The sequence below is a fragment of the Nuphar pumila genome, chromosome 2, assembly GCF_984573655.1.
Source record: "Nuphar pumila chromosome 2, dmNupPumi1.hap1.1, whole genome shotgun sequence".
Lineage (NCBI taxonomy): Eukaryota > Viridiplantae > Streptophyta > Magnoliopsida > Nymphaeales > Nymphaeaceae > Nuphar > Nuphar pumila.
The window spans coordinates 15,367,253-15,381,101 of NC_143250.1; the positions used below are offsets into that span (position 1 = coordinate 15,367,253).

Below are 13,849 nucleotides of genomic sequence, written 5' to 3' on the forward strand. Positions count from 1 at the left end.
AACGCTATGTCGGCCACTGCCACAGGTGTCCACCCCCAATTCGCTGCCTCCATCTTTCGGAGCTTCTCTTTTCACCTCCCGATCTCCTCTGTCACCATCCAGAAATGGAATCCGGGACCGCCTCAGAGATCCTACTGATCCCCTCTACCAAGAGAGGGCTCTCGCCCCTCTGGTAGTCTATGCAGAGAAATCCAGCCAACCTCTGTAGGGTCGGTTTTGGATGAGGGATAGTGGAGCTCGCCAGAATTGTCGGTTGTACATAGACAACAACAACAACAACAACAACAACAACAACAACAACAACAACAAAGAACGAAAAAAATGCAAACAAGGGCTCTCTTTGGGTTTTGGATGAGGGACAGTGGAGCTCTTCGAACATCTGGCGAGCTACCCCGTCCTCCCATCATTGTGGATTGCAGAGAAAAAAAAAAGAGAGAAAAAACCCCAACTTGTCTCTTTGGTGAACTTCACCATGCACCACCCCTTTTCTGGTGGCATAGGTCTGTCCTCCTGCAAAGAGCCTCCACCTTCCATTGCGTTGTACCCTGAGAGAGAGAGAGACGTTGGGGGCTTTGAGAGACATCTACTTTTTAACAACATGAGGGGCACCAACATGTGAGATTGGGTTGGTGAGAAACCTTCCAAACATCGTTAGTTTTCATTAGTTTGGTTTCGGTGACAATGAGATTTGGATTCTCATTCAAATCAGAATCCAAATCTAAAGTGACTCAACCAAACATATCCTTAATTTCCCAGGTAGGAATTAAATGGTTTGGATCTTGTAAAACAACTATTGAATTGGATTTCCATGTTTAGGATGGTGGTTTTGGAATTCCAACTCGACCTTGAATTGGATTTCCATGCACTACAAAAAATTTGTGGATTAGCGACATATGTAATTCATTGCAAATCCGTCGTTAAACAGTTTAGCGACAGACTAGCGATGAATAACTTTCATCGTAATTTCCTAGTTGTTAATTAGCGATGAAACATATCTATCGCTACTTCCATCACTAATTTGTGACGGATTAGAGAAAGCCATGATCCATTGCGAGGTCGTCACTAATCCGTAGAGATTTGGTTTTGCGACAGATATACATATGTCGCTAATTTCAATGATATTGTAGCGACGAATTATAATCCATCGCAAAACATCGACTGATTCAATTTTATGATATATAAATATCAGTCCCTAATTCGTCGCTAAATTGGAGGCCGATACTAATTAGCGACGACTATTATACGTCGCTAATCTGTCGCAAAAAAAAATTGTTTGAAATATAAATATCGAGAAAAAAAATCTCGTTATACAATTTATATATCCTGTGTATAAAAAACAAAGTACACATACAAAATAAAAATACAAAGCAACTGAAACAAATTTAACATAAGATACAAGGTGAAAAAATTTATTGATCCACTATAATCTTCGTCATGTTCTAATTATTTACAAGTGAACATATACAAAGAGTTTCTTTTGAAGCAACAAGAAGGTGCAACAAATGCAACACATGAATCTAATCATCGCCAAGATTCTGAGCATCATCATCTTCATTGTCTCGATCTGCTCCTTCATCCATGCCTCCATCAACTCCTCTATATTGATTCTCTTTAGCATCCTACAAGAGAACCGAAAGGTTAGTATTGATAAACAAAATATAATGAAATAAATTATATGCAATGCACCTAATCTAAGGCAATCAAAGTAACATGAATGAATTACACATAGACTAGCTAGCAATAAAGTGAAGGACATTAACTGAATTTAGATATGTGTTCTAAGGCTGAAAAAAAATGTATAGTGATTCAATCAAGCAGATATGTGTTCTAAGGTTGTCAAAAAAATAACATAGTGATTCAAGCATGCATATATGTGTTATAAGGTTGTCAAATAAATGTGTTTTGTATCACAATCATGCATATATGTGTTATAAGGCCGTCAAAAAAATTCATAGTGATTCAATCATGCAGATATGTGTTCTAAGGTTGTCAAAAAACTTTATAGTGATTCAAAAATGCATATATGTGTTATAGGGCAGTCAAACAATTTCATAGTGATGAAATCATGCTTAAATATGTGTTTTAAGGTTGTCAAAAAACTTTCATAGTGATAAAATCATGCTTATATATGTGTTCTAAGGTCATAAAAAAACTTTCATAGTGATTCAATCATGCATATATGTGTTATAAGACAGTAAAAAAACTTTCAAAGTGATGGAATCATGCTTATATGTATTCTAATGTTGTAAAAAAACTTTCATAGTGATTCAATCATGCATATATGTGTTATAAGGCAATCAAAAACTTTCATAGTGATGAAATCATGCTTATATGTGTTCTAATGTTGTAAAAAAACTCTCATAGTGATACAATCATGCATATTTGTATTCTAAGGTTGTCAAAAAACTTTCATAGTGATTCAAGCATGTATATATGTGTTCTAAGGCAGTAAAAAACTTTCATAATAATGAAATCATGCTAATATGTATTTTAAGGTTGTCAAAAAACTTTTATAGTGATTCAATCATGCAAATATATATTATAAGTCACTCAAAAAACTTTCATAGTGATGAAATCATGCTTATATGTGTTCTAATGTTGTCAAAAAACTTTTATAGTGATTCAATCATGCATATATGTGTTCTAAGGTTGTCAAAAAACTTTCATAGTAATTCAAGCATGCATATATGTGTTCTAAAACAGTAAAAAAACTTTCATAATGATGAAATCATGCTAATATATGCTCTAAGGTTGTCAAAAAACTTTTATAGTGATTCAATCATGCATATATGTGTTATAAGGCAGTCAAAAAACTTTCATAGTGATGAAATCATGCTTATATGTGTTCTAATGTTGTCAAAAAACTCATAACTTTTTGTCGCTAAATAACAATTTTCTTGTAGTGATGTTGAGGATGGTGGCTTTGGAATTCCAACTCGATCTGTCAGCAGAGAAAGAGCCACGTTAAGCAGAGGGTTTCCACCCTGTCCCGCTAAAACCCCCAAGGGTGTACGGATCAGGGTGAGCATCAAGGTTGTTAAATTCGATGAGGCGAAGTGAGGCGTTGAGCCTTGTAAACACCCCAAATTTTCTACACTCATTTCAGACAACCCTCCTCGTGCAGTGCCAACCCTGGTAGGTCAGAGTAGGAGTCAAACCCAGAGTCAGTTTCAGAAAATTACCATTTTACTCATTTTTATTAGGAAAATTACCATTTTACCCCTAGGTCATCCCGAACCCGGTCAGTCGAAGTCAACCAGGCTTGTTGGTCAACTCAAAACAGTTAAAATATCAGTCATTTCAAGCACATCTGAGCTCATAGTGAGAAGGCCATTTTCATTTCTGACCATTCCTGCCAAAATGGGATCGTTTCTTCAGAAATGAGCTCATTTCTCACTCAAATCCAAGCCAATTGTGTTCAAGTTAGTCATTCTCAGTCAGTCATATTCCCTAGAGTCTAACTTGATCTCACTAGGAGTTCGAGTGCTCCAGTTTCAGTTTAAAACCATTTCTAAGTGTCTCGGAGCCCATTTTAGTCCATTTCAGCTCTTTCAGCTGAAATTGAGCTCAGTTCAGCCAATTAAATGAGTCTTCGAGCTTTGATTTTAGTTCATGTCAGTATTACTGACCTTTGTTTTAGCTCAAAGCCAGCTCAAATCCCTAATTCACTTCACTCTAGTGACCATTCCGTACCATTTCTCTAAGAATGGCAGTATTTCTTGAAGATTCAATCGAAAAGGTCAGTTGAGTCAGTGTCTGGTCAGTTCATTTGAGTTCTGAAACTCTAGAATCCAGCTCAATTCAGCTCAATCCAGCTCAAACCCCAATTTTCAGTGTCACTCTAACCCAGAAGAGTCCAAAAACCATTTCTTCAACCATTTTGCAAATTCTATCAATTTTAATGCTTTTTAAGCTGGTACGACTGCCAATCGCGGTTTAAAATCCAAAATTCTTCATTCAGGGTTAGCATTTCGCATGTCATTTCTCATCATTTCATAACATTTCATCATATTTCATTTCATTTTCGAAGTCCAGAACTCCAGTTTTATAAATTTCAATCCAGATCAAGTTTCAAAAGCTTTCAGAAATCAATTTCAAACCCCAAGTTTTTCAAAACTGACATTTTTACACCCGAGATTCTAAATTTATAAATATTTTTTTTCGAGAAAAACAATCTGGATTTCTTTCAAAATTAAATTTTCAAATTCTACACTGGATTTGCTTCGCAACGAGGTATTGAACTTCAAAATCCGAGCTCGTTTCAAAAACTACCAAAAATAGCTCATTTCGTCTAGAAATTTTCTGAAAAGACTATTTTACCCCTCCAATCGTCAAAATGAGTTTCAAAAGTGGAATTTAGACCCGCTCTGAGATGGTCTATTCATTTGCATTTTCTGTTTTAATTTATAAAAAAGAAAAAAAATTACCTTTTTCTTTATTTTTTCATTTTTTGTTTTTTTTTATTTTTTTATTTTTCCTAAGGTGGGACCCACAAGGGGGTCGACCACCTTAGCTTCTTTTTCAGCCCATTTCTTTTCTCTCCTCCTCTCCTTTCCCTTTCCTCCTTCCCTTCTTTCCTTCTTTCTTTCTTCTTTTTCTTCTTTCTTTCTTTTCTTCCTTTATTTTTCCTTTTTCTTTTCTTTCTTTCTTTCCTCCTTTCTTTCCTCTCCCTCCACTCACGTATACTCTCTTCAGCCCCCCTCTCTTTCTTCTTCTTTCCCTCTCTTTTCTTCTCTTTTCTTTCCTTTTCCTTCTTCCCCTCTTCTTTCCTTTTCCTTCCCTTCCTCCTTTCTATCTTTTTCAAAGGCACAAGGCTACAGCCATTCACGTGGATTTCCTTCATGTAATAATATGAGAAACTTAGGTTTTGAAAAAAAAAACCTAACTTATGATAAGAAGGTGGAAAAAAAAAGAGACGGATGGAATTCTCTTCCCCTGAACGTCTCTCTCTCTCTCTCTCTCTCTCTCTCTCTCTCTCTCTTGCTCAGCCTCCATCTTCCCTTGTTCAGCACCCTACTTCTCCTCAACTTTTGGTTGCAGCAGCCATCTCCACAGCAGCATAGCAGCCTCTAGCAAGGTCTTTCCATCCAGCCTTCACCACCACCTCCACCTCTTCAATACCATGTTAATCAGCCATCAACACCAACCACTGCAGCAGAGCCTCATCGAGTCTAAGCTCCAACAACATCAACTGCTTGGACAAAACCTGCAACTCCAACAACAATTCCTTCTTCCCATTCAGAACTTCGTCCAACCTCTTTTACAGCAAAGCTTTCAATCTTAGACACATGCAGCAGAACAACAATTACCATCAACTTTAAATCAACGTCAACTGCAGCTGCAACAACAACAACATCAATCACAAGTAAGCACAAATTTGCTACCTCAGCAGATACGGCCACCACAAGCACAACTGCACAACCAGCATCTTCTTCAACCGGATCCAATCTCCAACTTGATGTTCACGTATGTGATAATATGAGTAAAAAATAAAATAAAAGAAAAGGAAAATATGAAAACTTTGTTTAAGGATGCTATACGAAGAAGAGATCAATCCGATTAGATGGATTAAATCTCTCTTTGCCATAGCCAACATCAAATAACGTCATACCCCTTGGATTTTATCTTCATTTATTGTTTATTCTCATGTCTATGATATGCTTTAGACATTATATTTATTTTATTTTATTGCTTTATGCGTATTCCATTGGTTTAATTAATGAATATCTAAGAGTCTATAGGTTAGATTCTAGGCGTGGAGTCCAACTACCATTTAATGCTTATGTTCTTGTCAATAAATTTTGAACAATTTGTTACAATTACATCGTCTTGTTTGTGGCTTTATGTCAAAGATTTGATTCATTTTGGGTTTTGGAACCCATCTAAACCGATCAAACCCTAAATCGGGTTTTCTGCTTCTCTGAATTTTTAATTTCTGCTTTAGCAGACAAGAACCTCCGGAACCACCCTCGTGAGAGATCCAGATTGTCCTCCAAAAAATCACAGTGGATTCCTAATTGGATCTATTAATGATCTGGAGATTTTGAGGTTTTTCCAAGTAGTTTTGACCTCTGTCAAAAATCGGATTTCCCAGACCTCTCGAAAAATCTCGATTTTCCTTCGTCAGGATATAGACAGACTCTAATGCATCGAGTCCGTTCAATCCGTAGCCCGTCTGCAAAAACTTTCAAGATGAAAGTTGTTCCTAACATGTTTTCCTGACATTTTACAAAATTTGGGAATTTTTGGAACTGTTTCAGTATTTTTCCTGAATTTTTTTTTTCTATCTGACAGATTTCAATATTCCAAAATTTCAGAGATTCGGGTCTCTGATAACAATGTGTCATCACACTCAACGCCTGCAAGAGAGGGGAAAAATTTTGCGATGATAACAAGCTTACGCTTCGCCTCTGAGGCGTACGCCTCTCACAACATAAGACTCTCAAGTATCCATGGTATTATTTAAAATATCGTAAAAATATATGGCATCACACTCAACGCCTCGCACTAGTGATCTTGCTTCTCTTGAAGGGCTTCGTATCACACTCTCAAGTGATCTTACTTCTCAAGTATCCGTGGTACTTTTTTTATATTTACTTTAAGCGCATCACAGCAACGCCTCAGTACCTTGAGTGTGTGCCTCGCCTCTGAGGCGTACGCTTCAGGTACTGAGGCGTATGCCTCTCACAACACTGGTGAGCATTGCCCACCCTGATTGGGTTAGAGTCAACACTGGTGCCCCGCCTGACCACCCATAAGATCAGGCTCCTCCCCTTTTGGCTTTCTCAGTTTTCCTAATCTCTTTCTATTCTGCAGCTCCGCTCTCCCCGCGGCTTGGGTTGTGGGTCGACATCCCCCTCTTTGTGGCTTTGCCCCTTTCGACGAGGGAACAACCCCATAACCGGCGGCTCGGACCTCTACTCAGCCACTCTACCTCTCTTTCTCTCTTGATTAGTTTATGTCGGATGCCCTCCCCGCTAACCTACATGTGGCGGCGGCCCCTTTCATGGCTTCTTCCCTACTACCCCACAATCGGGACCCCACTCTCTCTCTCTCTCTCTCTCTCTCTCTCTCTCTCTCTCTCTCTCTCTTCCTTTCTTACTCGACCCTCCATCTCTCTCTCTTTCTTTCTTGCTCTCTCCGCGGCTCAACTCTCCCCATGACTTTACCTATAGGTAGTGGACCCCTCTCTCTCGCCCTTTGCAGCTTGGACTTTGCCCACGTCTCTATAGACCACAAGCCCACAATAGCAAGTCCCCCCCCCCCACCCCACCCCCACCTCTCCCTCTCTTGACTTTTTGAGTAGCTCTCTGCTCTCGATGGCCCGACCCCATAGTGACAAAGTCGTCCAATGCACGGTGCATGCAACAGAATGTGCATGAGGTCTACTATCTCTTGTGTTTAGGACATAAATGTTTAATTGATTATGTAAGGATTAAGGTTTTAATTAACATTTAAGTTTAAGGTATTTTGTGTTTTTTTAATTAGTATTTCAAATTTTAATGAGATGAATATTAATTATTTATTTTTATTTATTTTTATATTTTTTTAAATCAACATTATACATTATCCACATGCTTGATTTTAGTTAAGAAATTTAGGGTTTTGTTATTTTTTATTTTAATCAATTTATGTATGAAAACTATGAATAATGTTTGTTAGGATTGAGTTTTTCATTTATTTATTTTTTTAATAATATAAGTATTTAATTAAGTTTTAAATTTTTTAATTTTTTAATAATATTTAGAGTTTTATTTTGTTTTTAAATAAGATAAATATCTAACTTAGGTATTTTTGTGCTTTTTATTTACAAGAGGCTTCACAATAAAAACCGCAAGCCTGGTTCCATTGCCTTGGAGGAGGACGTACCGCACCATGAACTGCCCAAAAGAGGATACTGCAAATGGAAGGGAGCTGTTGTTTTGCCAAGTGGTGGAGATGTTTGCGGAAGGATAGTCATAATTCCTTGCAGCAGACTTGGAAGTGAGGCAGTTGAGCAAGAGGAGGAGATGAAGCTTGAGCTGCTGCATCATTTTCTTGGTCAACTTTAGCAAGGAAGCTCTCCATCTTTATTACGCACCATGTAAGTCTAGCAGTAGTCTCCTTTTGTAAACACTATTTTTTCGGCACCAACATCGACCACATTACCTTTTGTTGCTTCTTAGCTCATTCCCCTTAAACCATCCTGTTCAAAAGTGAGATTGACTGCTCCTGTAGGCCTAACATGGTGAAAGCATAGTCACAAATCTTATTCTTAGGATTTTCTTGACAAGGGAATTCATCAAGTTAACCTTCATCGACCTCGGTGGATTTACTTTGGAAAGAGAAAACCACAAGGCAGCACGGAAATCTGCAAGGTGGTCAAAGCAGCCAGAACTGTTTGATGGCAACTTGTATTGATTTTCAAATGCCTGTTGGTATAAAGTTTGGTCCACCATAGCCAACTCTGTATACTACAAAGATTCTATGGGTCGGATCCAAACTCTTAATCTGACCTTATTTTATTACCAAACTCGAATTCCATCAGATCTGCTACGGGTCAGGATCATGTCATACCCTACCCAGTGACACACATAGCAGATATGAACTACACCTCACATGGTCGGGCCCTTGGCCTACCTCAAGATGCGTCTGCACGGCTCAATTGAATTAGACAATTAGTCTTGGTTGCTTGGCACATGCATGGTTTCTCTGGACCCACTTTGCCCACACATGAAATGGTTCAAAGACGGCTAAATTAGCTAGCTAGCTGTGTGGTGCTCCATCTGACAAATACCGGTGATATTTTCCCAACGGGGCTCCGCGAGCTGCCAGTGCACGTCTCCTTGTGGTGAGAGGTTGCAGGTTCAAAACCCAGTGGTACAGTTGCCTTATCCTAGCTTGCCTTTCAATATATATATATATATATATATATATATATATATATATATATATATATATATATATATATATATATATATATATATATATATATTGGAATGAAAAGCTACCTACTTAAAAACATGCCAATCCTACACACCACACATTTTATTGTATTTTTTGTACAACAACAACAACAACAACAACTACGCCTTCATCCCAAAACAATTGGGGTCAGCGATATGAACCAAAAAAGAAATTCATTTTGGGTCTTCCACATGAATCCTTTTCCTCCAATCATTTCTATCCAACGCCATGTCCTCGGTGAGGTTCAAAGCATTCATATCCTTTCCTATCATCTCCATCCAAGTCTTCCTAGGCCTACCCCGACCTCTTTTAACTAATATATTTTCCCATTTCTCCAACCTTCTAACTGGAGCATCATTAGGCCTTCGCCGAATATGTCCAAACCACCGTAAACGATTCTCTCGCATCTTATTTTCAATGGGTGCAACACCTACCTTCTTACGTATCTCTTCGTTCCGAATCTTATCTTTTATTGTATTTCCACACATCCATCTAAGCATCCGCATCTCAGCTACACTCATTTTTTGAATATGATGTCTCTTGGCAGCCCAACATTCCGTATCTTTTATTGTATTTTTTTAAATTCTGATCGCACCTATGTGATCTATACGTACATTTGTTTTTATAGGAATGAGTCCTTTAGAGCATTTGATTCCAATGCATGAATAAGCTTTTGTAAGTCTCAAAACTCAATGCCTTACACTTTTTATAAATTTTTGAGTCTCCAAATACAATTTTTTCTATCCAAAATTTATGATTCAAGTGTCGATTTCCAGTAAATCAATCATGTTGAACACATTTATGCAATCATAATTTTGAAAAAAACCAAAAAAAAAAATCATTGGATAGGTTTGGCATATTTTTTAGTGTGTAGGTTTTTATTTCTCTCTCTCTCTCTCTCTCTCTTTCTCTCTCTCTCTCTCTATATATATACATGAAAATGAAAACCTTCCAAACACTGGGATCATAAATTTTGGATGAAAAAATGGTATTTGGGGTCTCAAAAATTTATAAAATTGTAGGGCACTGATTTTTGAAACCTTATAAAAACATATACATCCATCAGAATCAAATGATCCAAGAACTAATTCTTATAAAAACAATCACATAGGTCACATCTGTAAGGTCAGAATTTTGAAAAAAAACACTAGAAATTTGACAAATGTTTCTTATTGGGTAGGTTTGGAAGGTTTTCTATTGGGTAGGTTTTCATTCCCAAATATATATATATATATATATATATATATATATATATATATATATTGAATATATCGCTAAATAAAAACATGACAGTTTAGGTAATTGTAAACAGCAAAATATCATCACATTTTCAAAATATCATGGTACTTACAATCGTCTTTGTAAAAAAAAGTAATTGACTTTAATCTTTTATTTTTTTTCTACAAATATCATTTTTATCTTTAATTTATTTATCTTTGAGATAGACAATACTCAAAATGCTCATTTTAATCCATATGCACAAGATATTGTCCTCTAGGAATAAAATTTAGCCTTTAACTAATGACTATATATACATATATAAAGCAAATCCATTCTGATTTATACATGTTGAGTAAATACTTGCTATTAATGAAGGTATAGAACTAAACTAAAAAACAAGGATGCAAGTTGCAACGACTCAATCTGACCATGTAGATGGGTTCAACATGCTTTATTTGCTACAGATCAGACCATGTATCATGTTTATCAATGTAAATACATGATTTTTTGAGTCTGATGAAGCTAGGCACATTGTAGGCTGTTTTTTTTAAGTCCTTGAAAACCTGCTTGTAGGTCGCAATCAGCATGACTCGAACCCATTTCCTATTAAAAAGAAAAAATATATATAAATCGTATTTGTAGGGTCTGATTTATTAAATAATAATAATAATAATATAAAATTTGATTTTTTGCTCAGCAGTTTCATACCTTCGTTGGTAGCAAATATTTACCCATACATGTCATTTTTGTAAAATTATTCAAAAGGAAGAACCAAGGGGTTTGGCGTAGTGGAATGGGGCCTAGACCGTTTGACAGGCAGTCTAGGTTCAAATCCCGTGGGTGTTACCCCTTGCATAGGCCGAAACTTGGTGACTCTATGGGGTCAAAGGGTAAACCCTTAGAGTTTTACGCCGACAGCAGGTCGAGCTAGCGCAACTAGGTCTTTGCACATGTGGTGGTGTCTCCGAGTGAAAAAAAAAATTATTCAAAAGAAGAGACAACTGGCCTTGTTAGTGATAAGAAGGGCATGTTTGCAAAGCCCAAGTAATTCTTAAATTTTCTCAAGATCCTGTGATTATAAATTACAATCACAACACTTTTTCAATGTTATTGAAACATGAGAAAATTAAAAGTTGTGATTGTGATTACCAACCGTGATTGTTCCTGCCTTGAATCATGTGAAAGTTGGTCACAAGATTATTCTTGCAATCAACAAATTAATCACAGCTTTTACTTTCTTCTCAGCTGTGATTGTTCATCCCCACCTATGACCAAAGCAAACATGCCAAAGGTTATTAAATTTTTCAATATTAACCAAAAGACTGCATGCACAATGGTTGGTATTCTCGGAACTCAGTATTGGATCGGCCATATACAACTCGTGACACGAGCGAGTCAATTCAGTAACTCAAGCGAAGTCAAGAATTTTTATTTAATTTATTAAAAACAAATAATAAGTATGTAATTTACGAAACAAAAATAAAAAATAACATATTAGGTATGATTTATTATATATAAAAATAAATATAACTTAAAAAATTTTAAATGTATTAAATATATTTTTAAAATATTAATAATAGTATTTACACTATCTGAAATTAATAAAGTACAACATGGATCAAAATGTGACTAGGCTGAGTTTGGTCCTAACCGAGTTATACTACTTTTTTTAACTCGATTAGGTCCCAATCCGAGACAACTCGGGTGAGTCACAAGTTGAGTCGCCGCCGAGTTTGCCAACTATGATCATATGAGTTCTCATGGATATCCAGCATTGGAATCCCCCGTGAGCATTCTACCAAGCATTGTGCACCACCTTAATTTGTTGGCTCGGTTGGCCACTCGAGGTTTGCTGCCCAACATGGGGTCGGTCTCAACAAAGCTTAGTTCCTGTTTGGGAGTGTAATTGAGAGCGGAGTTGGAAGGGGCGTCCAAATTAACCGGCTCGGTTCAATTACCAGCCTTAGAGCTGATTTGGTCACCCTTCCCAGCGACGACTCCCTGACAGAGCCTTAGTTGATTTGTAGGACTTGCCGGGACGAATTCACCAGGGACCGTTCTGATACTTGACAAGTCCCTCGTCATCGCAAAAAATATGACACCATTGGCCAACCCCCTCACCAAAAATACAAAAGGAAAGAAAAGGAAAAGAAACACTAAGCAGATTTTTTTTTCTCACCAAAACTACAAAAGGAAAGAAAAAGAAAAGAAACTCTAAGCAGATTTTTTCTTTATAGTGTTAAAATGAAAAATAACCTTGTTTCACTTTTTTATTTTCATCCTTTTTTATGCAGCCAAATATCGATTTGTGAAGTGGGGATTTTATTTATTTTTATGTTGCCAACTTATTTTCTCGTCGAATAATAGCCACTATTATAAAGCGCACTCAGTGCATGAATACAATATGAAGCTTATACTTCAAGTACATAACAAATTAAGCTCATCACATTCCACTAAAGAGGAAGCGTAATTGTTCTCCAAAAAGGAAAACAAGAGACTGGCTGCCAAGATCTATTGGCTTTATTTCCTTTAGGTACTATAGTAGGTCTTACTTTCCAACCTGCAGGCAGGAGACTGTGCCGTTAGGGGCAAAATATGACTCTATAGTCGGTATTACTACAAGTGAATGTGCTAGTGGGATCATCCTTGGGGTAACTGTAAGCAGCAGGGCATCTATCCTTGAAAAATCTGGAGTAGTTAGTGGGCCCACAATTGTTTGCAGCGGACCCAGTGCAGCAGTACTGGTCTTGTTTGAACGTGGTGCAAGCATTGTTGCACCCGCCGGGCACGCGCAGCTCATTCGGGCACTGGCCAATGATGTCGGCATTGCAGGTGATCCCTCTGCAGCTGCCACTTACAGGGTTGAATGCCATTGGGATGTTGAATCCATCTATAACGGATATGTCAAAGAAGTCAAGGTTGTTGAATTGGTTCAATGCATACTCAGCAAGAGTGTTTGGTGGCTGGCCATAGCCTTGGCAAGCCAAGACGCCACCACAGTCACCAGTTTGGCATCTGCCGCGGCCGCTTGGGTCAAACGAGCAACCAGTGCGGCCCCATATACGTGCAGCAGTAGTACCTGGATTGACAACTAAGTTCCATGTCTCACCTGAATTGAGCTGGCGGCCGCCGCCAGGAACGGCGGCAGCCCATATGGTATAGGGGCATTGGTTCCTTATCTCAAAGTTGGCTCCATGGATGAGAGGAGAGAGTGAGATAAGAGTGATGAAGAGAGGAAGAAGGCTCAACATGGCTTTGTCTCTCTTGTACTAGTTTTGGGGATGAAGAGGAGAAGGGGGAGGAGGGGCCATTTATAGGGAAGAAGGATAATTTGCTTTAAGTATATGGAGAAATCTTCTTTGTATGAGGAAAATGAGATAGAACAGGTAACTTGGAAGTATATGCTCCTAGCCGCCCCCTCTAAGGTATTATCCAAATCATGTATTGGAAAAAGAGCAACACAACAAAGACTTCAAAGTGGATTGATGTCACAGAAGGCAAGTCTATTAAGTAAGGTCATGTTTTCTTTTCTTCAAGAAAGATGTGAATCACTGCATACTTGGATTTTCACGGTGAAGCCATGTCACGTGTATGTAAGAACTAGAATATGAGAACTGAAATATTAAAATTAGAATATAAGAACTAGAAATATGAGCATTTCTAGCACTTTTTTTTGCAAATC

General features: G+C 37.6%; 1 pseudogene; it reads right to left on the reverse strand.

Annotated features, from left to right (window-relative positions):
* Positions 1-12,538: 12,538 nt before the first annotated feature.
* On the reverse strand, positions 12,539-13,441 carry LOC149844854 (protein P21 pseudogene; annotated as a pseudogene).
* Positions 13,442-13,849: the final 408 nt, after the last annotated feature.